Source organism: Macaca thibetana, chromosome 4 (assembly GCF_024542745.1).
Source record: "Macaca thibetana thibetana isolate TM-01 chromosome 4, ASM2454274v1, whole genome shotgun sequence".
Taxonomy (NCBI): domain Eukaryota; kingdom Metazoa; phylum Chordata; class Mammalia; order Primates; family Cercopithecidae; genus Macaca; species Macaca thibetana.
This window is the reverse complement of record NC_065581.1, coordinates 161424978-161452894: the sequence shown is the minus strand read 5'-3', so window position 1 is coordinate 161452894 and position 27917 is coordinate 161424978. Positions and strand designations below refer to the sequence as shown.

General features: G+C 49.8%; 1 long non-coding RNA gene across 1 annotated transcript; it reads left to right on the top strand.

Moving 5' to 3' along the window:
* Positions 1-10819: 10819 nt before the first annotated feature.
* LOC126953714 (uncharacterized) lies at positions 10820-20039 on the top strand. The gene is made up of 5 exons (XR_007725321.1): positions 10820-11467; positions 12856-13111; positions 14503-17339; positions 18559-19165; positions 19474-20039. It is a non-coding gene; the product is annotated as an uncharacterized LOC126953714 (long non-coding RNA).
* The last annotated feature ends 7878 nt before the right edge of the window (positions 20040-27917 follow it).

Below are 27917 nucleotides of genomic sequence, written 5' to 3'. Positions count from 1 at the left end.
GTGTCTGTGTTTGTGTGAGTGTATGAGTGTGTCTCTGTGTGTGTTTTTGTGTATGTCTGTGAGTGTGTGTTTATGTGTCTATGAGTGTCTCTGTGTGTATGTTTACGTATGTGTGAGTGTATGTTTTTATGTGTGTGTGTATGTATGCATGTTTATGTATATGTTAGTGTGTATGTGTGTGATGATGTCTGTGAATGTATGATTGTGCGTTATGTATTTGTGTGTGTGTTAGTGTATATGTCTGTGGTGTGTGAATATGATTTGTGTGTGTGTGTATGTGTGTTTTTATGTGGTTTTGTGTGTGTGTGTATGTGTGTTTTTATGTGGTTTTGTGTGTGTGTGTGTTTTTATGTGTTTTTTTTTGTGTGTGTGTGTGATTATGTATGGATCACATTATGTATGGGAGTGTGTGATGATGCATATGAGCGTGTGATTACGTGTGGGAGTGTGTGTTTGTGTGTGTGCATGTGTGTACGTCTATGTGTGTGTGAGCGTGTGTTTCTGTGTGTGTGCACACAAGTGCTGTGTGTATGTAGAGAAACAGTTCCCAGCTGGCTCTACCCTACAGGCCTGGGGAGGAGGGTGGCACCAGGCGGGGAGCGGGAGGTGGCGGGGCCAACCCGGAGGCGATTCTAAGTCTGCAGCTTCCGATCCAGTGCGGCGCGGTGGGTTACTCCTGCCTGCGTGCAACACTGCGGCCTTCCTTGGCTGGAAGTTTGTGATTCATGCCCACATTTGTGCTTCACGTTTCTTCCTCCCATTTCAAGTATGGTCACTTAGCCCCTCCAGGATCCTCAACTTTCTAATCTGTATAAGGGTGACAAATCACAAATGTGAATATTGAAGGAGGTGGGAATGTGCCTGGAGGGGCGTTGCTGGTGTAAAGCACTTGAACTTCATGGAGAGCTTCTCTCCCCAGGATCCAGCAGTGCCTATGACATCTTTAAACAACGGATGTGCACATAGTTAGCTGCACAATACAGCGTGTTTCTACTTTTCTCTGAAACTGAAGGAATGAGAGGAGAAAGGAAAAGAATGTGGTGTTTAACTTTCTGCAAATTCACAGGCTGCCCCCGCTGGTCGCAAGCTGCCGTTTCGTGGGGAGTTGACCTTTCAGCTCCCTGGGTTATCCATGGCTTTGATCAATCTCTGGAAGTTCACTTACTGGCTTTAAATTGATCTATTGATTTAATAAAAGTCACATATCATCGTCCCTGGTTCAGGACAAAGCACTCAATTTATCTCCAGTTTGGCGAATGTCATCAGTAATAGATGTTTTGCTGATTCTGTTGGGTGACTAATTTCCATGGCATGCTCACGGGGAACTTGTTCCTGTCACAGTCCAGTCTCCCTGCAGAGAACTTACGACCCCAGCCTGTTGGCTGGATCCTCTCTGCTTAGGCCCCTCATTACTCAGGCTGACTATCACCTGAGTCTCTCGTCTTAAGAATGACGAGGGCAGCTGCAGTCCGTGATGGGAGAGGTGGGAGTGGGTGTTGGCAGAGTGGAATTGGGGTGCAGCTGCAGGCCTGCTCTCCCCACTCTCCATTCCCATCAGTCCCCAGTGGCTGGCTGAGTAAGCCTCCCCCTGAGAGGCCGGCCGAGTTGCTGGGAAGCGGTGGAAATGAGGTCATCAGCAAGTGTGGATTCACTTCCTCTGGACTTTTGTAGCCAAGCAGGCAAAAAAGAAGAAGAAGAAGAACACGAAGAAGAAGAAGAAGAAGAAGAAAAAGCTGCATATCCGGCTGAAGGGCATCTGAATGCTCTCCGTGATCTTCTTTCTTCTTGCTCACAGAGCACGGCTTACACAGCCACACGCCCAGCACTGTGCAAACCAGCACTTCTGCACACATGCATGCCCGCACGGGCTTCCTTCAGTCTATCCCCTACCCGGTCCTCTCACGCTGTTGGAGTGAGTGGCCGGGAGGCAGAATGCCAGCAGGTCTGGAGGAGTTATCAGCATTTGCTGTTTCTGCACATTTAGCCCCAAATCTCAGAGTTTTGTCCACAGCTCCTGCCAGGGGCTGGCCAGGCCGGGAACCTCCATGCCAACTCTGCATGTCCTTTGGGGAAATGAGAGTCGGCCTGCCGAAAATCAAAAAGGGAAATGAATCTAGCAAGCTGCATTCCTTTCTTCACCCCTTCATACACCGCATGCCACCCCTTTTGGGCACCGTCTAGACCCTTTAGCGTCTCTGCTAATGAGGAGACAGTTTCTCCCGTGTCTGGCACATGTTTTCTGCAAACCACAGTGAGGAGATACACGGAGCAAGTGTCTGATCTTCCTCCTCTTCCCCCAGCATTGGGCAGCACCAGTTCAAAGAAAAGCACAGCATTTCCTTCTTCATGACTTTGTGAGAGCAACAACGTCTCCTGGAGACACTTCCTCAAAAGTGACATCTCCATTCCTAAAACGCTGACCGACATTAATCCCATTTAAAGCTCCAGTGCCTTAGAAGATATCACGCACCGACATCTCCTATGTTTTTCCTTACGGTTTTAGTCTCTACACGTAAAGGAAGACTACGTGTCTTAATAATTAATTATGATCGCTATTTAAAGCATGTGTAGCTATAATCAGAAACCTCAGCCTCGTCACCATTTTCCAAAGAGAGCTCCATTATTCTACATGTCGATGCCTACTAGTCTGAAAGAAATTCAAGGAAAAGGGAATGCAATGTTTTGTCAGTCTTTACTTAAGCTCCGCAACACATTTTTACTCTGAAAAAAAATTCCTTAGTTATTGTATGGAGTTGCTGATATTCCTTAGATTCCTATGCAAGTTGTATAAGATGGGCGAGGCCCGTTCTTACAGACACGTGCAGCCTTGGAGTGAAATGCACGGGCTCTGTCGTCAAGCTTGGCGAGGCCCGTTCTTACAGACACGTGCAGCCTTGGAGTGAAATGCACGGGCTCTGTCGTCAAGCTTGGCGAGGCCCGTTCTTACAGACACGTGCAGCCTTGGAGTGAAATGCACGGGCTCTGTCGTCAAGCTTGGCGAGGCCCGTTCTTACAGACAGACACGTGCAGCCTTGGAGTGAAATGCACAGGCTCTGTCATCAAGCTTGGCGAGGCCCGTTCTTACAGACACGTGCAGCCTTGGAGTGAAATGCACAGGGTCTGTCGTCAAGCTTGTTGCTGCCGCACTCAGTGAAGACTTCGGTTCATTTCTTGCCCCAGATCCTCTGACTCTTGCTGGATTTCCAACTACAGGACAGAGATGATCTCATTAGCACCCCACATGCTTCATCCTCTTCCGGTTTCCTCACTCCTGACCCTGAAGAGCCCTGAGTTCTTCAGGCAGAAAAATAAGGGCTGAGACTCGTTGCCGACGATGTTTAGGAAAGGTCAGGAATTCCAGTTTACCAGATTTTTCTTAGATTTTTTAAAATTTGGGTTTGGCAAAGATTTTTGGTCTGAGAATGTGCCTCACCTTCAAACATTCAAAGGATGGTACAGAAAGCATGGAGAATGAGGTGAGGGCCCGGTGCAGTGGTTCATGCCTGTAATCCAAGCACTTTGGGAGGCCACGGTGGGCAGATCACCTGAGGTCAGGAGTTCAAGATCAGCCTGGCCAACATGGCAAAACCCTCTCTATTAAAAATACAAAAATTAGCCAGGCGTGGTGGCGTGCGCCTGTAATCCCAGCTACTGGGGAGGATGAGGCAGGAGAATTGCTTGAACCCGGGTGGTAGAGGTTGCAGTGAGATGAGATTGTGTCAGTGCACTGCAGCTTGGATGACAGCAAGACACTGTTTAAAAAAAAAAAAAAGATAAAAAAAAAAAGAAAGAAAAGAAAGAAAGAGGTGAGCTGAAGTGTGTTTTTAAAAATTACACAAAGTTCATTTTCCAAGAGTTTGACACCACAGTGGATTTAAGAGTATATCATTAATTCCAATGTACTTATGATTTGATTTGCAAAACTTCTTTCACTGTAGATATTTCTAGGGAAAGTGAAGCGTGAGGTTACAGCCTGGCCACGGGTTTTTGATTCTGAGGGTCCCCTGGTTCCCCTGTCACAAATGCTGAAGGATACTCTCTATGGATTTTCTTGGGAGGGCTGAGGGGTGGGACTGAAAAGGAGCCTGCAGGCACAGTGGTCCCCCAGTTTCCTGGAGCCTCTTCCTGGGCTGCAGAACTCAGAGTTTCAGTCTGAATGTTGAGATGTAGAGGCAGAAGAGCTGTGGTGCTGGCAAATCTGTTCTAGCACTGAATGGTGTCCTTTCTTCCCTGAACATCTTAGCAAGTCTTCTCTTAGTAACTGCAGATGGGACATTGGGATGTGGCTATGGACGCAGCATTTCCTCCAGGGACTGTCCATGAGAGACAAGGAGGGAGACTGCAGAAGGGGGGCCTGTGGCTGACAGGGCCCTTCTTCCGCAACCTGGAAGTAGCTACTGTGATCTCCTCCTGGGCTGGCTGGGGACATGCATGTCTACTCTCCAAGGGCTGTGGTCCCCTAGAATATGGTGAGAGGCCAGTGGGATATAAGGAGGGGTAGGGAGGTTGCATGGGGTAAAAGAGGAGACTCCAGGTTTGGACCTCAGGGCTGGTTCTTGTTTGTTTTGCTGCCTTGAGGAAGAAAATTGTTTAACCTCTGTGACCCTCTGCTCCTAATTTGCAAAATGCAGATGCTAATGTCCATCTTTTAGGGTCTTTGTGAGGCTGTGCCACTGTACATGCATATCATGGCGTCTGGCACACAGAGGTGCTCAACACGTGGGGATTACTATGAAGATTTGGTGAGTCCTGGGTAAGGCCCCATATTTCTTTTTTGTTTTTGTTTTTGTTTTTTTTTTTGAGACAGAGTCTCACACTGTCGCCTAGGCTGGAGTGCAGTGGCGCGATCTCGGCTCACTGCAAGCTCCGCCTCCCGGGTTCACGCCATTCTCCTGCCTCAGCCTCCCGTGTGGCTGGGACTACAGGCGCCCGCCACCGCGCCCGGCTAATTTTTTTTTTTTTTTTTTTTGTATTTTTAGTAGAGACGGGGTTTCACCGTGTTAGTCAGGATGGTCTCGATCTCCTGACCTCGTGATCCACCCATCTCGGCCTCCCAAAGTGCTGGGATTACAGGCATGAGCCACCGCGCCCGGCCAAGGCCCCATATTAAAACGATCTTCCCCACTGACCTGTGTCCATGAAGGAAACTCCTGCCACCACTGGGTCATTAGATTTTGTCCTAGGAATGCTCCTGTTAAGACACAAACCATCCTCCAGGCGCTGGGGGGAGAGAGCCGGGAAAGAAACGAATTGCCCAGGGGGAAAGGCCTTTGGTGGAACAAGTTTATCAAGTCAGCCAGTCAGCCCTGACAACTGGACAGACTGACAGACCAGTTTGGAGGGGTGGTGTGAGAACAGAAAGGAAGAGGCCTGGCTTGGCATGGGCTGGGCAGGTGGAAGTGAGCAGGGGGTAGGGTTTTAAATACTAAATTACAAAATACAGTGCCCAAAGAGCTGAGAGACAGGGGACACGTTTATCTTTAAACAATGTCAGTTGTTTGCAAATAATAAGATCATTGTATTCTTTGCTTTTGGAGTCAGTATCTTGCTCTGTCACCCAGAGTGGAGTGCAGTGGCTGATCTGGGTCAGTGCAACCTCCGCCTCCTGGGTTTGAGCAATCCTCCTGCCTCAGCCTCCCGAGTAGCTGGGATTACAGGCATGCGCCACCACACCCAGCTAATTTTTGTATTTTTTGTAGAGACATAGTTTTTACGTAGGCTGAACTCCTGAGATCAAGTGATCCACCCGCCTTGGCCTCTGAAAGTGCTGGGATTACAGGCGAAAGTCACTGAGCTCAGCCTGTATTTTTATTTAACTTCTGATAACTTTCTAGGTAAGGAACTTTACATTTGAAGCAATAGGTCCAAATGTTAGCGTGAAAAAAAAAAAAAGTACAGTAAATATGCTACAGGTGTCAAATAATTCTGGAAACCCAGAAAAGAAAAAGTAGTAAATATATCTAGAGCAGGTGTGAGTGGAAGGCACTTACCATATGGTACTGGACCGATATTTGTAGATTGATAGGGAAGAGGTGCCTTGCTAACCATCCAGCACCTGGGGCTCCTGGATAAATGATATGATGTCACAGGTCCTCAGATACAGAGCATTTTGCTATTTTCTCCTCATCTTAACCACCCCTCAATTGTTCACTGAGCACTTACAGTTTGCAAGGCACTGTGCTGGGTGCTAGGAAGAATAAAAACTGAGAAAATGTGTCCCCCCTTGAACAAGACACCTACTGGGCAGCCTTCTCAGCCAGTGACCCCCATGTTTAGCAAACTCCTCCTCCTAGCCTCTCCTTCCACCCCCTAAGCCAGGGACATAGCAGTCACATTTAGCTACATGACCTGCTTCCCCAAGCAAAGTTAATTTGCCTGACTCAAGATGAGCCTATCAAACTCTGTATTCCAGGATTTAGGCATCTGGATTCAGAGATACAAGTCAGTTTCAACTGCAGTTTCAACGGAGGACACATACACTCAAGGGATGCAGGAACATTGCATTTGGCTACGGACTTACTGAGGAGCAAAGAGCCCTGGTCAGCAGAGAAAAGAATAGCATAGGCTTGCAGAGAGAAATGAAAAGGGGAGGCTGGATGACCCTGGAGAACAGGAGAAAATCCAGTTTCGTTCCCAATGCCTCCAGCTCCTGCTGCCACTTCTTCTTTTGGCCCTGCTGTACTCCCTCTCCCTGTTTGGATTTCATGTATAAAAACCTGTCAGCGGTGACTTCAGCCAGGGTCTCCCCACCGCAGCACGATTGCATGTGGGGCTGGATAATTCTTTGTTCTGGGGGCTGTCCTGTGTGCCACAGGGCGTTAAGGAGCATCCCTGCCTCCACCTACTAGATACCAGTAGGACCGTCCCTGATAGTGACAACCAAAAATGTCTCCATACATTCCACATATCTCCTGGGGGCGGGAGATTGTTCCTGGTTGACAACCACTGACTTAAATGAAGAACAGTTTATTCTTCTCAGGTGAAAAGGAATTAGTTTAGAGATAGTGTAGTGGCTCAAAAAAGTCATCCTGAGCCTGGATTCCTTCTGGCTTCGCTTCCATTTATAGCTTGTGGCTTCAGCCTCATTGTGGCTGCTCTGCCTCCTGTATCACATCCATGCTGGGGAGCGAGGAAGGGGCAAGGGGAAGAGGTACACGAGTTTTTTTTATCCAGAAGCCCCACCCAATAGCATTTCACTTACATCTCATTTGTTAGAGCTGGGTTCTTTTTTATTTTTATTTTTTTTTTGAGACAGGGTCTCACTCTGTCACCCAGGCTGCAGCGTAGTGGTGAAATTACAGCTCATTGCAGCCTCACCCTCCTGGGCTCAAGCAATTATCCCACTTCAGCCTCTAAGTAGCTGGGACCACAGGCGTGTGGCCGTGATGTCTGGCCAGTTCTTGTAAACCATGGGGTTTTGTCATGTTGCCCAGGCTGGTCTCGAACTCCTGGCTTCAAGTGATCCGCCTGCCTTGGCCTCCCAAAGTGCTGAGATTACAGGCATGAACCACGATGCCCAGCCAGAGCTGAGTTTTGAGAAGCATTTCTGGGTGGCCACAATGCCACCTCAATCAAAAAGAAGATTCTGTTACAAAGTGTCACGGATTGAATTATGTTCCGCTTCCTGCCCTCTGCCAAATGCGCATGTTGTCCTAACCCCCAGTACCTCAAATGGTGACCTTATGGGGATCTAGGGCTGCTGCAGGTGTAATTAGTTAAGTTAGGATGAGGTCATGCAGGAGTAGGGTGGGCCCCTAATCCACTATGTCTGGTGTCCTATAGAAAGAAGAAATGTGGACACAGATCCACATGCGGGGAGATGATGTGTGAAGAGAAAGACAGACCCCAGGGTGATGCTTCTATGAGCCAAGGAATGCCGAAGACTGCTGGTCACCCCTAGGAGCCAGGCGGAGGCCTGGGCCGCACCTTCCTCGGGGCCTCAGCAGGTACCAGCCCCACTTGCACTTTGGCCTGGGGCTTCCAGCCTCCAGACCCGGGAGAGTTCTGTCATTTAAACCACTGAGTCCAGGGTACTTTGCTAGGACAGCCCCAGGAAACCAATGCACTCAGGAAGACAAGCATGAGAGACGCTGCGCAACCAGGCAGTGAAGTCCACGCTGGGCCTCGGAAAGAACCGGAATGCTTTGAGCATGTTTCCTTCGTAAGGTAGACTGTGTTCCTGGCAGGCGCAATGCAAAGGACCCTGATGAGGACAAACCCTCCCTGGACATAGGACCGGAGGAAGGAGGCAGGGCATGCACGTAACTGAGGCACCCCCAGAGAGACCAGGGCCTGTGGTGACTCACTGCTCCAGGGAAGCAAAGATTGTTACTGGTTGAGCCGGGGCGGCCTGTTGGAGGCACAGGCGTTGGAGACGGCAGGCCTTGGATGGGGGGAGGTTGGGGCGAGTGTTCCAAAGGGAACAATGAGCCCAGAGACTTGGGGGCAGGTGCACAATGGGGCCAGTGTGTGACACTGCGCACTGTGTCACTCGGGTGGATGGTCCCTGCAGAACAGTACATTGTAACTGCTTCCAAAGCAAGTGAACTATGGGTTTCAACAAACTGCTGAATTTCTGTATTAAAGACCCAACAGGTGAAGAATAAAGAACGTGGAGGTATTCTGACTCAGCAATTTCATTTCTGATGCAGGTCTCCTTTGCAGAACTTTTGGCAGGATGGTTTTATGCTTCTTACATTTATTTTTCAACCTCTCTGACCTTTACATGAAAACAGCCATCAGGGGCTTGTTCTGAGAATCTTGGTCACTTTGATTCTTGGCCCCAAACACCGACACAGAACTGGTTTCCCAAAGGATTGTCTGGAGAAGGCTGAGAAGTGTGACAGTGTCTCTTTAATTAGATTTGCCCCTGAACTATGAGAAGGCCAGGATGTTCACGGCAGGGCCCTTACCTCTTAGAGATTCATCACTCCTGGGCAGAACACTGGCACGTGCTCTTCCCAGCTGTGTCCCCTCGGAGGAGACTTTTCATAGTTTTGTTTTGGGCCAGCCATGAAAACAAGAGCTCAGCCCCTTAGTCTCAGCTCTATGGGACGAGCGTTTGAGAAAAAGAGGTAATAATAGACACTGGTTTATTCAAGGATGCGATCCTTCAACAGCTTTTACCGTATCCACAAACACCAACACCAGGAGGGCCTGAAGCTGAGAAGCAGATGGGCTGCTTAGGACACATATTCACGGTGTGTGATCATTAAGCAGGGGTGTCCTCACTTCCCAAATTCTAGTAATCAATATGTATTTCCTATGGCTGCCGTAACAAATCGCCACAAACGTAGCAGCTCAGACCAACACAAATGGGTTTTCTTAGCGTTCTGGAGGCCAGAACTCTAAAACAGGTCCTAAAATCAAGGTGTCAGCAGGGCTGTGTTCCTCACAGAGATGCCAAAGGAGAACCCATTTCCCTGATTTTTCCAGCTTCTGGAGGCCACCCACATTCTTTGACTTGTGGCCTCTTTCTCCATCTTCAAAACTCATCCTGTAGTCATCGTCCTGTCTTTTTTGACTTTAATCTTCACGCCTCTCTCTTAAAGATCCTTGTGAGTAGATTAGGCCCATCGGAATCATCTAGGACAATCCCTCTATCCCCAAATCCTTAACGGAATCAAGCCAACAAAATTCCTTTTGCCAAGTAAGGTAACATATTCACAGGTTCTGGGGATTAGGACGTGGACGTCTTTGGTGGAGGAGGGGACATTGTTCTCTCTACCACACCGACACTTTGCAAAAACATGTTCTTCTTGGACAAGTGAATTTTGAACATGTTGGGTTAAATAAAAAACAAACAAACAAACCAGGTTTCTTCACTGCAGGACTTTTTAGTTTTCAGTGTTAATGAATGTTATAAAATCCAAGAGGGAAACGGAGTATATAATTTTTCCCAATCTTGTTTGAACAAGATCCCCCCTCCTTCATTTCCCCCCGTGAAACCAACAGACATTTCAGGATCGAGTGGGGACACAGTCTCAGGGAACACATTTTGGCCCCACTGTGGAAGTCGAGGCCTGGAGGAGCAGGTTTACGTCTCACCAAGGTTTGGGGATGAAACAGATTACAGGGGAGAATCGTCCTCCCCTGGCCACCACGTGCCGTGCAGTGCGGTGCGGTGAGCACTGGGGAAGAGGAATTCTTCATTTAGGATCCGATATTTCATGTCTGAAATTTCTAAGTAGGATTTGGTTGACCTCAATTGCACCCTCCAAGGCAGATAGAGAAGTCAGTCCCTCACTTATTCATTCACCCATCCATGCGCTTAGTAAGTGTGTACAAGGCAACATTATACTGGGAATTCCATGTCCACAGGTTCCCTGTCCACATTCACCAGCTCTATTTCCCGCGCCCAGCCCCATTTTTGCTATAGCCACGCATAACTGTCAAGTTGAATCACAAACAGCTGTCTCCCAAAAATATCCCGAGAAATCTCCCCCAACTCTATATATTCCCTGAAGGTCGCACGAAACAGGACTATAGGCAGGAGGGGCGGGGCCCAGGCAGAGGATGTGAGTCACCAGGCAAGTGCTGCCGCGTATTTTTGGCCTTCGGGTGGGGTGGCTGGGTGGGTTGGGCAGCGCGTGTGCTCATGGTCGGGTGAATTTATGGGATTTATCCAAGTTAATGGTAGTGCTGGAGGCAGCCCCAGGGAGCGAGGCAATCGGAATGTGCCTCTTACCACTCCATTAAGCCGCTCTCTGGACACGGAGTCATCCCACTAGGCCTGTGCTTTTAATGCCAAGATCCGCATTGCCCAGCCCTGGCCTGTGGGTCTCCTCCTCCTGCGCCCCAGCCCCACCTGCGGTCTTTGCAAACAGCGCCCCTGGACGAGGAGGGCACACGGACCCGATCCGCTTCCCCAAAGCCTGTGGGGCACTTATCAGTCCTATTTAAAGCTCCAGTTAAGGATTCGGATTCGGGACTATGTCATTAAATGACCACATTCACGAGCCCTCAGAGAAAAGCTCTCACAAAGCTTTTGAGCTCATGGCCTCTTGGCTGCCTTAGGAGCTCCCATTGTGTTAACATTCAGAAAATCAAAATATTCCGAGCGCTGGCGCTGCAGCATTCCCAGGCCTTTGCGGACTGGAAGCTTCTCTGTCTGCTGTGTGGACGGAGCGGCAGGAGCCAGTGAGTCCTGGGCAGCTTCGGGGCCACCTGGTCACAACCCCCCTCTGTCCCTCTGTCCCAGGGGCCCGGTCCTCTCGGCGGGGCTCCAGACCTCTGGCGGCTGCTTTTGTGCTCTTTCGCGGGGCATCTGTGAGAACAGTCTGGAAGATAATGACAGAGTGCTTGCCTGGGGTGTCAGAGGAACTCTGGTTATGTCCGAGCCGAACCCCCGGAGCCTCTGGACCACCTAGCACTGAGGGAGCGGGAACTGGAGGGCGGGTGTGAGGCCGGGAGGAGCCTTCCAATGGGAAGAAACCAAAGTTTCCTGCTGTGTCATCTGAACTGGAAAGTAGGCATATCAGGGTATTTCTGAAGGTGAAGGGCACCGTTTGCTTGTACTCTGTTCCTCGGCGTCCCCAGAAAAAGAAGCTTTGATGTGACCAGGGCTCCTGGGCTGTGCTTTTCCTTTCTGTGTCCATGTCAGGGTTTCTCTCTGCCAGCCCTTATTTTCAGGGATGTTCAGACCTGAGGGTTCGGCCTGTGCAGCCAAGAAGCCCTTGAGCCGATTCATGGTGTGGATCCCTGTCCTTGTGGCTCAACAATGGGGGGCTGGAGGTGGAGCCACAGGGCTGCTGGAGGGGAATGGGGCAAGGGCCATGAGTCTGGCTCAGTGGCCCCAGCGAGGCCAGGGCTTCTAGTCTTCACAGGAAGCCAAGGCTTTGTGGACGTGGCCTGGCGCCCATGCCTGAATTGCATGGAGGTGGCCCCTTTTGCACACTAAGAAAGATTCCCAGAGTTCCTGCTCTCCTCTCCTTTCTATCGTCTGGGCTGACGTAGGGGCTTTTGTTCACTGGGGAGGAGCCCATCACCTCTGAAGCTGACTGGGATTCTCTCCCTGGATGCAATTAGAAGTTGAACTTACTTTTCTTTCTTTCTTTTTTATTTTTTTGAGACAGAGTCTCACTCAGTCGCCCAGGCTGGAGTGTAGTGGCGCATTCTCGGCTCACTGAAACCTCTTCCTCCTGGGTTCAAGCAATTTTCGTGCCTCAGCCTCCCGAGTAGCTGAGATTACAGGCACCCGCCACCACGCCTGGCTAAGTTTTTGTATTTTTAATATAGACAGGGTTTCGCCATGTTGGCCAGGCTGGTCTCGAACTCTTAAGCTCAGGCAATCCACCCGCCTTGGCCTCCCAAAGTGCTGGGATTACAGGCATGAGCCACCACACCTGGCTTTGAGCCTAATTTTCAACGTAGTTTGATCCTGTCTGTACTTTGAAGCAGAAGTGGCACCGACTGGATGCGGCCGAGGAGGGACACCTGGGTTGCATTGGCTCCCATTAATGGCCAAAGGCAAGGAGGGCAGAAGATGGTTCCTTTTTAGAAAGAAGCTTAAAAAGCAGCAAAACAAAACACAAGCACACCCCCACCAAAGTGTCTTGGCTGTGGCGACTGTGGACCTGCGCCCCTGGGATGGCCCCGTCATCCTTCAAAATGCTGCTGGCACCTCTACAACCTGCTCAGCTCTAGGCCATGGCCACACTCTTCCTGGGCTGCCCCTGTCAGATGGAGCTCAGTGGAGCCACGAGGTCTGGGGACCTGGATGCCCCAGCTCATCCCTGGATTCCTCCGATGGGCCATCTTGCTCCAGGTCCCGTCACTGGGTTGGCCGAGGCTTGGTCGGATCTGCACCGCACTTTTAGGCTTTCCTTGCCCGATCCTCCCCTTCGTCTCTTACAGGTGTTGTCCCCCAGGAAGTCTCTTGCCCTCCCCTTCTGCACGGGCAGCCGCTTCCCACTCTGTCCTTTGATGGACACGCCAGTGCAGGTGGGAATGAGCTTGGAAATTCTAAATGACCAGAGTGATTTCTGGGCCCTGAGTGTATTACAGATGGAGAAAGCTTCTGAATTCTCTATGGAACTCCAGGCCCGACCTTGGGATGGGAGGTGGGCGGCTGGGCCCACAAGGAAAGAGGCCGTCTTGCCCCACAGAGGAGGTGGGGAGCAATCAGCCGGCCCCAGGCTGGAACCTGAAGAAACCCAAACACCAAATGCGGGGAAACTTTCCCTGCCTTTTTTCCAAACATATGTTCAAGCCGGGGGTCTGAATATGCAGTGGGCTGCTCTATTTCCCACCTGGCTTTGGGGACGCAAGTCAACCAGGCAGTTGCTGAGTTTGCTCCAGGAGCTCTGCCTGGAGGGGTAGTGCCAGCAGGGGCAGGCATTTGGAGGAGCTGGGGCTAGCGGCAGGTCCAGGAGGCTGCACGTAGACTATGCCTAGGCACAGCTTTATTTTTAGTCATCACATGTTTCTTTCTATGTCTGATAAATGGTGCGTGATTAATACAGAAGAGCAAACAATTTCCTCGATATGGCAAGCGATGTTATTTCTGTATACACCCGATGGCCTCGTATGCAGGTGTTGCTTACTCTGTGCAACTTGTGTAGTAACCAGCAGCTATCAATACACTTTACAGATGTGCTGGAAGATAGTTATTTAAAGACAAACAGTGATTCTTTTTAGAAAGTAAAATTCTGAAGGAGGCATCAAAACTTTGAATTTTGATGCAGCATTTTTTTTTTTTTTTTTTGAGGGGGAGTCTTGCTCTGTTGCCCAGCCTGGAGTGCAGTGGTGCAATCTCGGCTCACTACAAATTCTGCCTCCTGGCTCACTGCAACTTCTGCCTCCCGGGTTCAAGCGATTCTCCTGCCTCAGCCTCCTGAGTAGCTAGGATTACAGGCACCCACCATCATGCCTGGCTAATTTTTGTATTTTTATAGAGATGGGTTTTCACCATGTTAGCCAGGCTGGTCTTGGACTCCTGACCTTAGGTTATCCACTCACCTTGGCCTCCCAAAGTGCTGGGATTACAGCCATGAGCCACTGCACCTGGCCTGATGCAACATATTTTTAAAGACAGGATGCACATGTAATTTGGAGAGAGATGGCATATTCCAAAATATTGCAGGTATGATGACATCCTCCAATGATAAATACTTCCCAAATGGTCCTGTGAGAGCTCCCAACTTCCTCCTCTGGCCAGTAGCCTTTCAAGCCAAGACTTCAAGCCAACAGAATTTTATTTTAACTGTAAGGAGAGGACAAAGGCCATGGAATGATGCCATCCAGCCTGCCCTTGGCCGGCCTCACTGACCCCACCTGCAGGAGGCTCAGGAAGGTTTCCACATGCCCAGAGTAGTGTGGTTCAGGCGCTTCTCGGAGTCATTCTCACCCCAGTCACCGGAAGCGGGAAGGACAGGAGATCTGTCAGTCAGGTCGGCCACGGAGGTCAAAGGCAGCTCTGTTGAGAATGTGCGGATGTTTATCCTTCCAGGTCCAGAGAAGGGATGGCACAGATTTCATTCCTGCATCGTCTTTTGACCGCAGGTGCTACCCTGAGCACTGTCGGGGGAGGATTTCAAGGCCGCCCCCGGCCACCCCTGATGGATGCATCAGTCACTTCAGCCGTGGTGCTGGGGGGACCTGAAGCACAGGAGCATCCTCTGTCGTCCTCCTGGCTGGGACCCTCTCACTTCCTGTCTGCACTGCAGCCCCAGTGTGTTCCTCTGGGAGCATGGGGGCGACGCCATCTGGGCCTGCCACTGGTCCTTCAGTGACCTTTGACCTCCCCATCACCTGTGCTCCCCAAGTCTGGGGTCATTTCCTGCTCAGATATCTTCTACCCCTGATGATCGATTCCCCCTGGAGGGGTGAGCCACTGTCGGGAGGGGAGATGATGCTGCCTTGGGAGCTGATCACGCAAGGAGGGGCAACCCCAGCCCAGATCCTGGAGGTCTTTGGGCTTCCCGGTAGAAGCCGGCCTTTGTGTCAGCAAACCAAGAAAATGCCTCCCCGAAATGGTCTCCAGGTCCCCCCAAACGCCTACCTCCCCCTCCAGCCTTCTCCACTGATGCCTGCAGCTCCATCAGTAGCGTTTCATTCCACCCCAACAGAAGCTGGTACTGGTTCTTCCCTGGCCTCATACTGGGGTAGATTTTAAATAGGATTGGGAGCAGGGAAAGGAGTCAGAGAAAGGAAGGGTTCCAGGAAGCTGGGGAGGGAGATGTCAGGTGGGGTGACGGGAAAGGAGGCCAAGGACCACCTTTGTCTGTAGGATGGGCTGAACTGTGTTCCCACAAAAGATAGGGAGTCCTAACCCCAGCTACCTGTGAATGTAACCTTATTTGGGAATAGAGTTTTTGCAGATGGAATCAAGTCACGATGAGGTCACTAGTGTGAGCCTTAATGTAATAGGATTGATGTCCTTTTAAGAAGAGAAGACAGGGACACATGGGAGAAGGCCATGTGATGAAGGAGGCAGAAGCTGGAGCGACGCTACCACAGGCCAAGGAACACCGGGGTTACCAGGAACTGGAAGAGGCGAGGAGGGGCCATCCCCTAAAGGCTTTGGAGAGAGTATGGCTCTGTCAACACCTTGATTTCAGACCTGTAGCCCCTAAACGGTGAGAGAATAATTGTCTATTGTTTTAAGCCCTCCAGCTTATAGTACATTGTAAAGGCAGCCTAGGAAGCCCTTGCCAGTTTCACTCATTATGATAAATATCATAGATGATGACTGTCATATATTGGATGTGCTGGAGATCTTAACAGCCACAGAATAAACTGCAGGCCAGAAAAAGAACATTCATATGAGGTCCCCAGGAGGGGCTGGCTGTGCCAGTCAGAGACTGCAGAACCAGGTAGGCAGACAAAGTGAAATTGCCTGGAGCTGGACACGTATGTGCACCACTGGGAAATAAATAGACTTGCAGTGGAAATGACCAACGTGGATGGCCAGGGAAATGCCGGCAGCAATAAAAGAAAAGAGCGCACAAGGCCTGTAAATCAGCAGATGCGAGAGCTCCTGAAAAGTAGCGAAGTCTGAAATAAAAGGCAGGCTCAGGCTTGGGGTCCAAGAAGTTGAAGCAGGATATGAGAGCGCGGGCACTGTGTGTGCTGGGCTCCCGAAGACCGCAGGGAGTGGCCAGAAGTCTCCAGAGGCAGCATCATGCGGGGCAAGGGGGACCTGAGGAGTGTCAGCATCCTCGGTCACCTCCTTCTTCGAACCAGCTGTTCGGAATCTGGTATCTTATTTAGGATAATTGTAGGAACTGACTTTTTTTTTTTTTTCTCACCTGTTGGCTGACTGAAAGAACCGACTTTTTAATGAGCACCTCCCTCATTAGAATTGTTCAAATGATAACAGCTGCAGCAGTGGGAGCAGCAGCGAGGTTGAAAATCCAACAGTCTGCATTCCACAGCGACAGTACTCTTGGTCACCTCGGAGACGTGGCAGCCAAGAGCCATGGCTCTCATCGCTCGTGGTTGGTTGGGTTGCCAGGCCTAGGGCTACAGAATGTAGCTAAAAGAGAGGCTTGGCGGGCAGCTAAGAGGGGCGCAGGACACCAGGATGGGGTTCATGTGGCAAGAGTGGATGGAGCCAGTGGCCCAGTAGGGATGAGATGGCACAGTTCCAATGGGCAGGACAAACCCCAGTCACTGTCTCAGGGTAGTGTCCGAATTTGACAGGAGGTAAACAGCAGACAAAATCCTGGAGCACAAGAGGGCAAGAGTGTCTCATTTCTATGAACGGCAATATTGGAGGACCGACCCCCAAGAGCATCAGCTTCCAAGGCAGGGCTTTCTGTCTGGCGTTGGCAGCAGCCACCTAGCACTATAGGCAGGGAGAAGCAGCCCAGGTCCCCTCACATTTGCCTCACTTTGACTCTTTTGACCAAAGCACCACTGTTTAAAGCCTCATTTTTCTTCTCCCACGTGGAAAATCATATTGCTTAAATTTAAAAATGACGATAGATAGATTGATGAAAAAATCCCCATACAGCAAAATTCTGCCTGTGACAAAAGGGTCTCCATGTCTGAGGTGACGGTCTACTTTGAGTGACGCCAAGAACATCAAAATCGCTCTATAAAAAAAGAATAGGAACCAATAGGGCTCATGAAAATGCCACACTAAGAAAAGTCAACAAATATATACTTAGTGGTAATTATGGTTGCAGAGAAAGAGAAAACTTAAAACAATATGAACATATATGGTTACATAGATTGAAAACCCACCATGTCATAAAACCCCAGGACACAGAATGCATCAGCGTAGACAGCAGCCATACAGACAATGCTGGGGCGGTTGTGGAGTGGGACTGGAGGGCGGGAGGAGCCATCGAGTCAGGTCCAAGGCCATTAGCCTTGTGATGCCAGCAAAATGTGTGAGTGGTGAGCCTCTATGTTCTCTACTGTAAAATGGGGGTGACAGTACTTCCTTACAGGGTTGTGGTATGAACTTACTTGGCACAGAGCTTGGCATGTGGTCATAATGAGTGGTGGATAATAATAATATGGTAACAGTGGACATCATTGTGAGAAGGGACAGAGACTCAATGTGAAAAGTATAGAAAGGGTTCTTACAAATCTCCAAGCACATAAAAGTCCCTAAAAGACAAATGGCGAAGGGTTCACAGTTCACAGAAATGGGAAAAAAGGAAATGAATGAATTCAATGAATATTAGGGGAAGAAAACCGTTACTAACTAGTGACGAAGCACAAAGAAATGCAAGTATCCAACACCATTTTGACAACGCTTGAGAAATCGAGAATTGAGAAACATTGTAAAGACTGACGCTGGCTCTGGTGGTTAAGCAGGAGTATCCTGACGGTAGGAGTTCCTGACGATAGTGCAAATGTGTCTGATTACTTTGGAAGACCATTTGGTAATTCTCATCCAAAGCCATAATATGCCATACTTTGATCCCATCATTCTCTTCCTGAGAATGAAATAATTCAAATTAAGAGAAAGCTATACTTATAATGAGACATGTAGTTAGAATTATGAGAATAAAAATAGGTTAGCACCCCATAATACAGAAATGGTTACTTTGTCATAAGAATCCTAATTCTATAACATATTACATGGTGATTAAAATGAGGGTGTATATAAAATAATGTTAAGTGCAATACAATTTATTGAAATAATTAATGACAGGTATTTTTAAAATATGTGGTTAAAGATGAGATGAAGCTATCAGTTAATGCAATTTATTTGATGTAGGTAGAGGAACTTAGATACAACTATGTGTGTCGTTTTATTAATAAGTATATTAAAAGACATGTAACTAAATTATCTTAATTTCTCTGTATCACTAGTTATGAATACATGACTCCTCGTGATTCATTTTGTACTGACCTATACGAGGGTATACAAATCTAAATCAGGCACTGAATCAAGGCACAAGCTAGCTGTGTCCTCCCTGGAACATTTCCTGACTCAATTTAGAAATATCAGCTGAGCATGTAGAGTCGTCTCTTTGAGGAAAGCTTTATTCTCTCCAGACTACTTGGTTCCCTGATACTCTCTTTAATGTTATTATAAGAACTCTAATCTTTTAATCTGCTAAATCACTCTCTATTATTCTTATATCTCAAAAACAGCTTCAAAAGTCACTGGATTTTTCAATGAGAAGGAAAAGTTAGGCAGCTACCAAATAGCTGAAAGAATATTAAATCTGATGGATCCAGCCAAATAAAAATGTTCAGTCATTCATGGGATTTGTGGTTGTTGAGGAATCTTCTAAGTTTTATAAATGGCAAAAACTCTTTCTCAAAGTTACAGATCAGACCTCACATATGCATGAGAAGAGAAGCTATTTTTGTCTCTGGGTTCCAGTTACACATCCACAGCCTGGAAGCTTTGTTCTCAGAATTCATGCTGTCATCAAAAGGACTCAATACAAACACTGCAGCCAGCCTGCCATGGCTTAGCTGTGACCGCAGCTGCAAACTCTTCTGTCATGTGAAAACCTTTGGGCTTTTTCCGGGTGTGGAGTGCCTGTTGGTCCCAGCTCCGCCTGCCTTTCCTCCTCCTGGAATCGTGCCCATCCTTTCAGTCAACTCAGTTTTTCCGCATCTTCCAGCCTCATACCTCCGCCTGATCTGCATGGCAGTGGTGGGCTGGCTCTTTGTGCTTTTACACCGTGATCATGTTTAGTGGGTCAGCTTCTACAGAATCGACCGGCACCTGTGTGATGTCTTTCCCTAGGTGGATGTAGCTTCTTTTTTTTTTTGTTGAGACGGAGTCTCGCTCTGTCGCCCAGGCTGGAGTGCAGTGGCCGGATCTCAGCTCACTGCAAGCTCCGCCTCCCGGGTTCACGCCCGTTCTCCTGCCTCAGCCTCCCCAGTAGCTGGGACTACAGGCGCCGCCACCACGCCCGGCTAATTTTTTGTATTTTTTAGTAGAGACTGGGTTTCACCGTGTTAGCCAGGATGGTCTCGATCTCCTGACCTCGTGATCCGCCCGTCTCGGCCTCCCAAAGTGCTGGGATTACAGGCTTGAGCCACCGCGCCCAGCTGGATGCAGCTTCTCCATGGGCTAAGTTCATCATGTTAACAATGCCTGCCCCACAGGCCCTCAGGGGATTTTAATGGGTGGTCTGTGGAGAGACTTTAGCAGGTATATGAATCCCCAAAATTGTAGGCAAAATTTGTGTGCGCCGTTGCCTGTTGACAGCGGGAACTCTGCGGCTGCTTTCTTCTAGAAGCCTCCTGCGGATTTGAGTGAATCATGGCAGTCTCCTTCCCTCTAGAGTGATTAGTTTCGGCTTTGGCTCAACATGGTGCAGACCATGGGATCCAAAGGGAAGTTTGCTGGGCATTTCTGGGAAGGAGGGCTCTTCTTCTGATTTGGTAGGGAGCCCTCTTTTTCATCAAACGCCACGGCTCTCACATGAATGCTGCCTAGAGCAGACACAGCCCTTCCAGGACCAGAGGCCAAGGCTGATAATGGGACAAGAGGGTGGAGGAAGAAGTGAGGAGCATCTAGGCCTTCCTCTTTGACCAAGCACTGTCCTAACCAGCCCTGATTTGTTCGCTTCTAGTTACATGATATAATAAATGTCCTATTTCTTAAGGCACTTTTAACATGAGTGCAGCATTTTAGAGTCTCATCAGGTGTTCCACAGGACCCGAGTCTCCTCTCAGGCTTAAGGATGCCCATAAAAGGTGCCCAATTAAATGTGGATTGGTTGATTGGCACACAGAGAATCGCTGGAAGTGCCTCTGAGTCATCCAGGTGCCAAGGGAGCTTGCCAGGCTTGTCTAGAGGAGGTTGGCCAACTGGGGTGTGTTGTTCTCCCACTCAAGTCCACTGCCCAGTGCTGCCAGGCGTGGGAGAGCAACTCAGAGAGGGCTGGATGTTACACCAAGCGAGGTCTTGAGAGTGTCATGCTCAGGGAGACTCCCGAGAGGGGATCAGCTGGCTGTTTGTGCGGGTGTTGCTTCACTCGGTAGATAGGAGAGAATCCTCTTCATCAAGGGCCTGTAGAGTAGATGGACTTAAGCTTTTGCACCCACTCTGGCTGAGCTGTGGTGTTAAGAAGGATTCTGAAGCTGTGTCCATATTTAGCTGGAAACTGTGCCTTGATTATTAGTTAAGTGTCCCATGGATACAAATGGAAAGAACCGAGGCATTCATGCCAGTGATTCATCCCCCCTGTCTAGGGTCTGGTTCTCGGCTTTTTAGATCGGGAGACTCAGGGAGCCCCTTCAGAGTAGAGACCCACTTCAAAAGTGGGTTCATCTGTCTCCTGAAAAATGCCCCACTCCCTCTGATAGACTGTTCTGCTCAAAAATGTCTTCTGACTGAGCACAGTGGCTCACGCCTCTAATTCCAGCACTTTGGGAGGTTGAGACAGGTGGATCCCTTCAGCCCAGGAGTTTGAGACCAGCCTGGGCAATATGGTGAGACCCTTGTCACTACAAAAAACTAAAAACAATTAGTCAGGTATGGTAGTACAAGCCCGTAGTCCCAGCTACTTGGGAGGCTGAGGTGGAAGGATCACCTGGCCCCGGAGGTCAAGGCTGCAGTGAGCTGAGATCATGCCACTTGCACTCCAGCCTGGATGACAGAGTGAGGTTTTGTTAAAAAAAAAAATGATAATTTGGGAGGCCGAGACGGGTGGATCACGAGGTCAGGAGATCGAGACCATCCTGGCGAACATGGTGAAAGCCCGTCTCTACTAAAAAATACAAAAAAACTAGCCGGGCGAGGTGGCGGACGCCTGTAGTCCCAGCTACTCGGGAGGCTGAGGCAGGAGAATGGCGTAAACCCGGGAGGCGGAGCTTGCAGTGAGCTGAGATCGCGCCACTGCACTCCAGCCTGGGCGACAGAGCGAGACTCCGTCTCAAAAAAAAAAAAAAAAGATAATAATAATAAAGAATCATAAATAACTAAATAACTAAATAAATAGGTCTCTGAGGCTGAGGACAGGCACCCTCTGAGGATGAGTGGTGCTATCCGAAGCTGTCTCCCTCTGTCAACTAACAAGCTGGTGCCAGGAACACCAGCTGGTCTCCTGGGCACTCGATGGACCCTCAGCTCTTCCTTGGATGGTGGTGAGCAATCTCAGACACGTCTCCTTTTTTGGATCCCGTGAGGAAGAGTGTGACCTTTCTGCTTGGCACTTGGCTCCTCAGCCTGATGCATGCAGAGCGTGGCACAGGGCCAGGTGCACAGACGTGGTGCCGTGACCCTGGGGAACGCTGTCTTGGGACCCACGTCTCCCATGCAGAATGAAGGGCCCCCTGCAGATCTGCTGCACGTGCTGTGGAGTTGCTGGTTCTGATTAGGGAATGGTTTCCTTTAATCCCTCCGGGCCTAGGAATGCTCTCTGCCCACCTGGACTCTGTTGGGTACACAGAGGATAAACATCACAAAATGAAGAGTGCCGTCTGCAGAGCCAAGAAGCAGAGGCTCGCTTGGAGAAGGACAGGACTGGGCCTAGAAGGGTTTGGTGGGTGGCTCTGCCTGGCCATTTGGGGACAGGAAAGGGGAAGGAACCCCAAGTAAGGGGAGTGGCCTGAAAGAAAGGCAGGATGTAGGGCCTGCTTGGGGCCTGGTGACCAAGGCATCATTTGCCCTGGCCGAGGGTCTGCGTTCTACTCAGGGGTGAGATGTAGGGAAGGGGAGGAGGAGGTTGAGGACTTGAGGAAAATGAGACTTTAGGAAGACTCCTGTGGCTGCTGGGGATGGGTGGGAGAGGAGGGAATCCAGAGAGGCAGAGAACCATCCAGAAGGGGGTGACTCTTGGGTTGAGGGTGCTGGCTCCATGCTGGGGGTTCATACCAGAGGCCACCAGGACCTCAGGTGAGGGCTGCTGCGGAACTCCCCCTCCCTGGCCAGGCCTCCCTCCCCTCCTTTCCCTCTCTCCCTGCCCTTCCCAGGCGTGTTGGGCTCCAGTGGTGCTGGCCTCCCGTGCTCGGGGACTGAGAGCTGGCTGCTCCTTCCTGCACAGCCCTGCTTTGAGAGACTGCAAACCTGCCTCCAGGCAGGCAGAGCTGGGGGACGGGGAGTCAGCCCGCGATGTGCTTGAAGCAAAGCAGATGGTGCTCTTGGCTCAATGGAGGTGGCCGAAGGACATGACCTTCCCCACCGGCCTTTCTTTTGGGAAAGGAAGTCTTTGGTAGTTTGTAGCAACTGAATAAATCTTGTCATTTTGATAAGCGGGGTCCCCGTTTCACTCCCTGCGTGGAGAAAGCGCCACACTTCCTCCCATTGTTCCCGCTGATGGCATTTCAGTCTGTGAGGCGGGATTGCTGTCCCGGGGAGTTTAGGAAGGAAGTGCAGGCCCGGCCGCGGTGGCAGGAGAGGCGTGCGGTGCGGGCCGGTTATTCTTGGAGGTTATTTCCATCTGCTGGGCCCAGAGCAGCTCAGGTTTCTGCGCCCGGGCCGGTCACGTCATGGGAGGGCGAGGCTTTGCTTTATAATAATAGACTCAGGCTCCCTGGGCCAGGCTGGCGGCTCCTTGAGGACATTGGGCCACCCTGGCTTAGTGTCCCACAGGACCTGGAGTGCCCCATGAGCGCCCCTTCCGTGTCCCTGCCACGCCCCAGGGCCCTCCATGAACTGCAGCTCCTCACGCAGCTCCCAGAAAAAAGCAACTCCCAGGAGACTGACCTGGGGAAAGCCATGTGGGGAGAGCCGGGCCACAGCTTCCCAGTGTGGGAGGAAGAAGGTTCTGGTGACTGGTGTGGCAGCCACTGTCCTGGGAGGGAGGAGCCCCTGGCAGGGGAGGGTTTGCTCTCTGTCTTCCAGGACCCCCATGCAGGCCCCACTCAGGCCACTTCATTTTTAAAATTCAAGTAATTTTTATGATTATAGATATTAGTGTTAGTTTGTATTAATTTGCTGGGTCAACATAAATTACCACAGACTGGGTGCTTAAGTAACAAGAATGCACCGCGCAGGGTCTGGAGGCTGGAAGTCGTAGGCCAAGGTGAGGGTGGGGCTGGGTCCTGCTGAGGCCCCGAGGGAGGCGGGGCCCAGGCCTCTGCCAGACACCTGGAGGTGGCCGGTGATCTTCGGCTTTCCTTGGCTCACAGAAGCATCATCCTGGTCTCTGCCTTCCTCTTCACACAGCATCTCCCTGCATGCGGGTCTGTGTCCACATTCCTTCTTTCTATAAAGACACCAGGTATATCGGATTAGGGGCCCCCCCTACTGTATGACCTCATCCTAACTCGACTAATTACACCTGCGACAACCCTCTTTCCCAATTGGGTCACCTTATGGGGTCCTGGGAGTTAGGACATCAACATATGAATTTGGGGGACACAGTTCAACCTGCGACAGATGTGGCGCATATGGATGGTTGAAACTTAGAAAATAGAGATGATCAGAAAACGAAGGAGTAAAAACTCTACATTTCTACGGCTCAGAGATCATCACTGTGACTAGCTCAGGGCACATCCTCCTGAAAAAAACCGTGTCTCAGAATGCGACAGAATGTGTATCCTGTTGGGTAGCCTGCTTTACACAACGATCTCCATCTTTCTAGTTTGCCAAATTTAGAACCTGGTCTGTGTTCAAATTGTGTGTTCTTTCTAGCAGCCTCATTCAAACCAATAACCAGTCCGGGGACATGCTCGTTAACTGGTGGTTGTGTCCCTGAAGTCCTCTTTTCATGGTATTGGCTTATTTTGGGCCAACTGTGCTGCACAACCGCTGGGTTGCCTGTAAACTGGGGCTCATAGCTAAACCTAATGGCCTCGAGTTAAATGTTGCTGGACAGAAAGCATTGCAGGGACTTCTACTTGCTGCGGGCCAGAAGACACGAAACATCTGGTTGACCTGTGTCAGGGTTTTGCCAGGTCCGGGCGTTCCTGCACTGGGTGGGAAGTGGGACAAGATGACCTCGACTGGCCCTGGCAACACTGAGGTTTTGCAGCTCGGAAGTTTCTGATAGTTGTCTTTTCTGGTGGCAGCAGCACTGGGAGAGGGGGCGTGGCAGGGTCTGTGGATCGGCCCACGCTACTGCCCTTGAGGATTACACCGAGGGGCTGTCCCAAGATGTCCAGTTCTCAGAAGCGCGTTCCTTGGATTCCTGACACTTTGTCCACAAATGTGGAGTGAGGGGCACGTGCTTTCCTCACTGTACCTGTGTCTCACACACCACAGGCTGCGATCACATGGGATCAGCTGCACACTCGCCTGTCTTCCCTCCTACACCGCTTCCGGGAAGGACCATGACTTTTTTAATCCAACATTTCATGGTTTATTTTTCGTTGGAGGAACAATTTATGAAGAAACACAAATTTCATGTGTATATTTGCTGATGATTTGACAAATGCAAACACTTTTATAACCCAAACTTCTGTCAAGATCTAGAACATTCCCATCACCCCATAAAGTTATCACTCCAGAAAGTTCCCGGGGGCCCCTCCCCAGTCAATCTCTGACCATGCAGAAGCAACATCATCACCGTTCCTGTTTTCTTCCACCATAGACTATTTTGTCTTTTCTAGAACTTTGTGTAGATGGAATCTGCAGCACGCTGTCTTACTCAGTGAAGTTCTGGGTTTCATCCACAGTGGTGCAGATGTCCATAGCTTGCCACCTTTCTTTTTCTTTCTTTTTTTTTTTTTTTTTTTTTTTTGAGATGGAGTTTCGCTCTTGTTGCCCAGGCTGAAGTGCAATGGTGCAATCTTGGCTCACTGTTCAATCTGCCTCCTTGGTTCAAGCGATTCTCCTGCCTCAGCCTTCCAAGTGGCTGGGACTACAGGCATGCACCACCATACCCGGCTAATTTTGTAATTTTAGTAGAGACGATGTTTCACCATGTTGATCAGGCTGGTCTCGAACTCCTAACCTCAAATTATCCGAGCTCTTCGGTCTCAAAGTGCTGGGATTACAGGCGTGAGCCACTGCACCCCTGGCCTAGCTTGCTGCCTTTTATTCCTTTATTGTGGGGACATACTGTGGTTTCTTCATTCATTCTCCTATTGACGGACACTTTGGCTGTTTGAACATTTTTGCACAAGTAATTTTGTGTATGAATGTTTTCCTTTCTCTTGGGTAAATACCCAGGAGTGAAATGAGTGGGTCATAGTTGAAATGGTTGTAGCCTTTCACTCCCCCACGACAACGTCTGAGTCCTGGTGTGACCTAGTCTATTTGTTGCCTTTCTGGTGAACGTGTGGTGTATGTTAATGTGGTTGACTTGCATTTCCCTGATGAATTATGAAAACAAGAACTTGTTTAGTATGCTTTTTGGTCATTTGTATATATTCTTTTGTGACCCTAACTTTTTAAAATTAATTTTTATTTCTCTTCCTTAATAAGCACTGTGAAGTGGCATTGCACTTAGGCAAATAGGCATTTAACACATGAATTGGATTTCTTCCCCATCCTTACCCTTCAGTGAAGACTGTCCAAGATATGCAAACCAATACAAAGAGAACTCTTTGAGAAAAAGCTGAGTCAGGCCCCTTGATCATGTCATACCTGAGTTCCACTCTCTGGGACGCTGGTAGCCTCATCATGAAGCAGATGTGGGAGGCCAGGCGGTGAGGCGCTGCTGGCCTGTGCAGTGTGCACGATGTCCTCTAAGTAAGGTTGGGGGGATGCTGATGCATCAGGGGATGGGCATACTGGACGTGGGGGAAAGGGCAAAAAATAGCCCTTTGCTCTAAAGAGCTCAGCTTATGGGTTTTGGTGGGGAAGGGAGTGGAAGTGCGGGGATCACAGCTGAGGCCAGGGAGGAAATGAAGCACAGCCTCCAGAGTTGGATTAGTGGCCTCCAGAGTTGGATTAGTGGCTACAGGGAAATCGTGACGCCAGGGAGCTTCTTTAGGTGTCAGGCAGAGGATCTTGTTCTTTCAATGGAGAATGACATTTGTCACCCCACTTAGCAGAGGCTCCTTTGAGCCAGCTCAGATGGTTTACAAGACAACCATGCAGAGCCACCAGGTACCCAGGGGCATTCGTGGCCTGGGTTCAGCATGGCCTGGCCCTGCGTCCCCTCTCCCTGCCCTAGGGAGGAGAAGAAATTCAATTCATGTGTTGAATGCCTGTTTGACTAAGTGCAATGCCACTTCACAGTGCTTATGGACACTCAGACTCAGTTTCTATTATTATTATTATTTGAAAACAAATTTTCGAGACAGAGTCTTGCTCTGTTGCCCAGGCTACAGTATAGTGATGTGATTTCAGCTCACTACAGCCTTTGCCTCCCAGGCTCAAGTGATCCTTCCACCTTGGCCTCCAAGTAGCTAGAACCACAGGTGCACATCGCCACGCCTGGCTAATTTTATGTATTTTTTGTAAAGACAAGGTTTCGCCATGTTGCCCAGGCTGGTCTCAAACTCCTGTACTCAAGTGATCTGCCCATCTCAGCCTCCCAAAGTGCTGGGATTACAGGCATGAGCCACCACGCGTGGCCTTCTTCTTCCTTTATCAACCCCATTTCTGTCCTTCCCTGGGTCGCCCCTGCCTGTTCCCACCCACGCGCTTCACTTCATTTGCAGCAACTCATTGCATTGTTGGAGGACTTCACTGCTCTGTTTCTGTGGACCGATAGCTGCCCCGGAATTTCACTAGAAATCCTTGGACTAGGCCACGGAGACAGAGAAAGAGGAAAAGGAGATAAAAAGAAGCTGGATTAAGAAAAGGGTCAGGAAGAAGGGGTGAATGAGAAGGCGAGGAAGAAAGGGGCTCAGATGATTTCTGCAGAGTTTGGGGTAGCACCCGTGAGAGGCGTCTGCTTCCACCGCTGGGTTAGGTGCTCCCCCCGGGTGAGGTGCTCCTTCCTGGGTTAGGTTCTCCTCCCAGGTTAGGCACTCTTCCCTAGGTTAGGCGCTCCTCCCTGGTTTACGTGCTCCCTCTTGGTTTAGGCGCTCCTCCCTGGGTTAGGCGCTCCTCCCTGGGTTAGGCGCTCGTCCCTGGGTTAGGCGCTCCTCCCTGGGTTAGGCGCTTCTCCCTGGGTTAGGCGCTCCTCCCTGGGTTAGGTGCTCAGGACCCTGCGAGCAAAGTGAAGCTGCTGCTTCCCACTCCCTGGAGACAACGCCTTCCCTCTCAGTGCAGGTTCACAGCATGCCGGGCAGGCAGCCCCTGGTCAGCACATGAGGGGATACGATGAAAACAGGAACTTATAATCCAAAGAGATCTCTTGCAACACAGCTCTGCTTATGCGGCGGGGACAACATGTGGAAAAAATGTCCCCCACATTTGTCTCATTTCTCACTGGATCAAACTACTCTCCTTATTCCTTTAGAATCAGGTGCCGTCAAAGACAGGGAATGAACCTAAATGGCCATCAGTGGTAGACTTGGATAAAGAAAATGTGGTTTACATATGCCATGGAATCCTTACCAGTCATAAAAAAATGAGATGGTGTCTTTTGCAGGGATGTGGATGGAGCTGGAGGCCATTATTCTTAGCAAACTAATGCAGGAACAGAAACCAAATACCACATGTTCTCACTTATAAGTGGGAGCTAAATGATGAGAACACATGGACG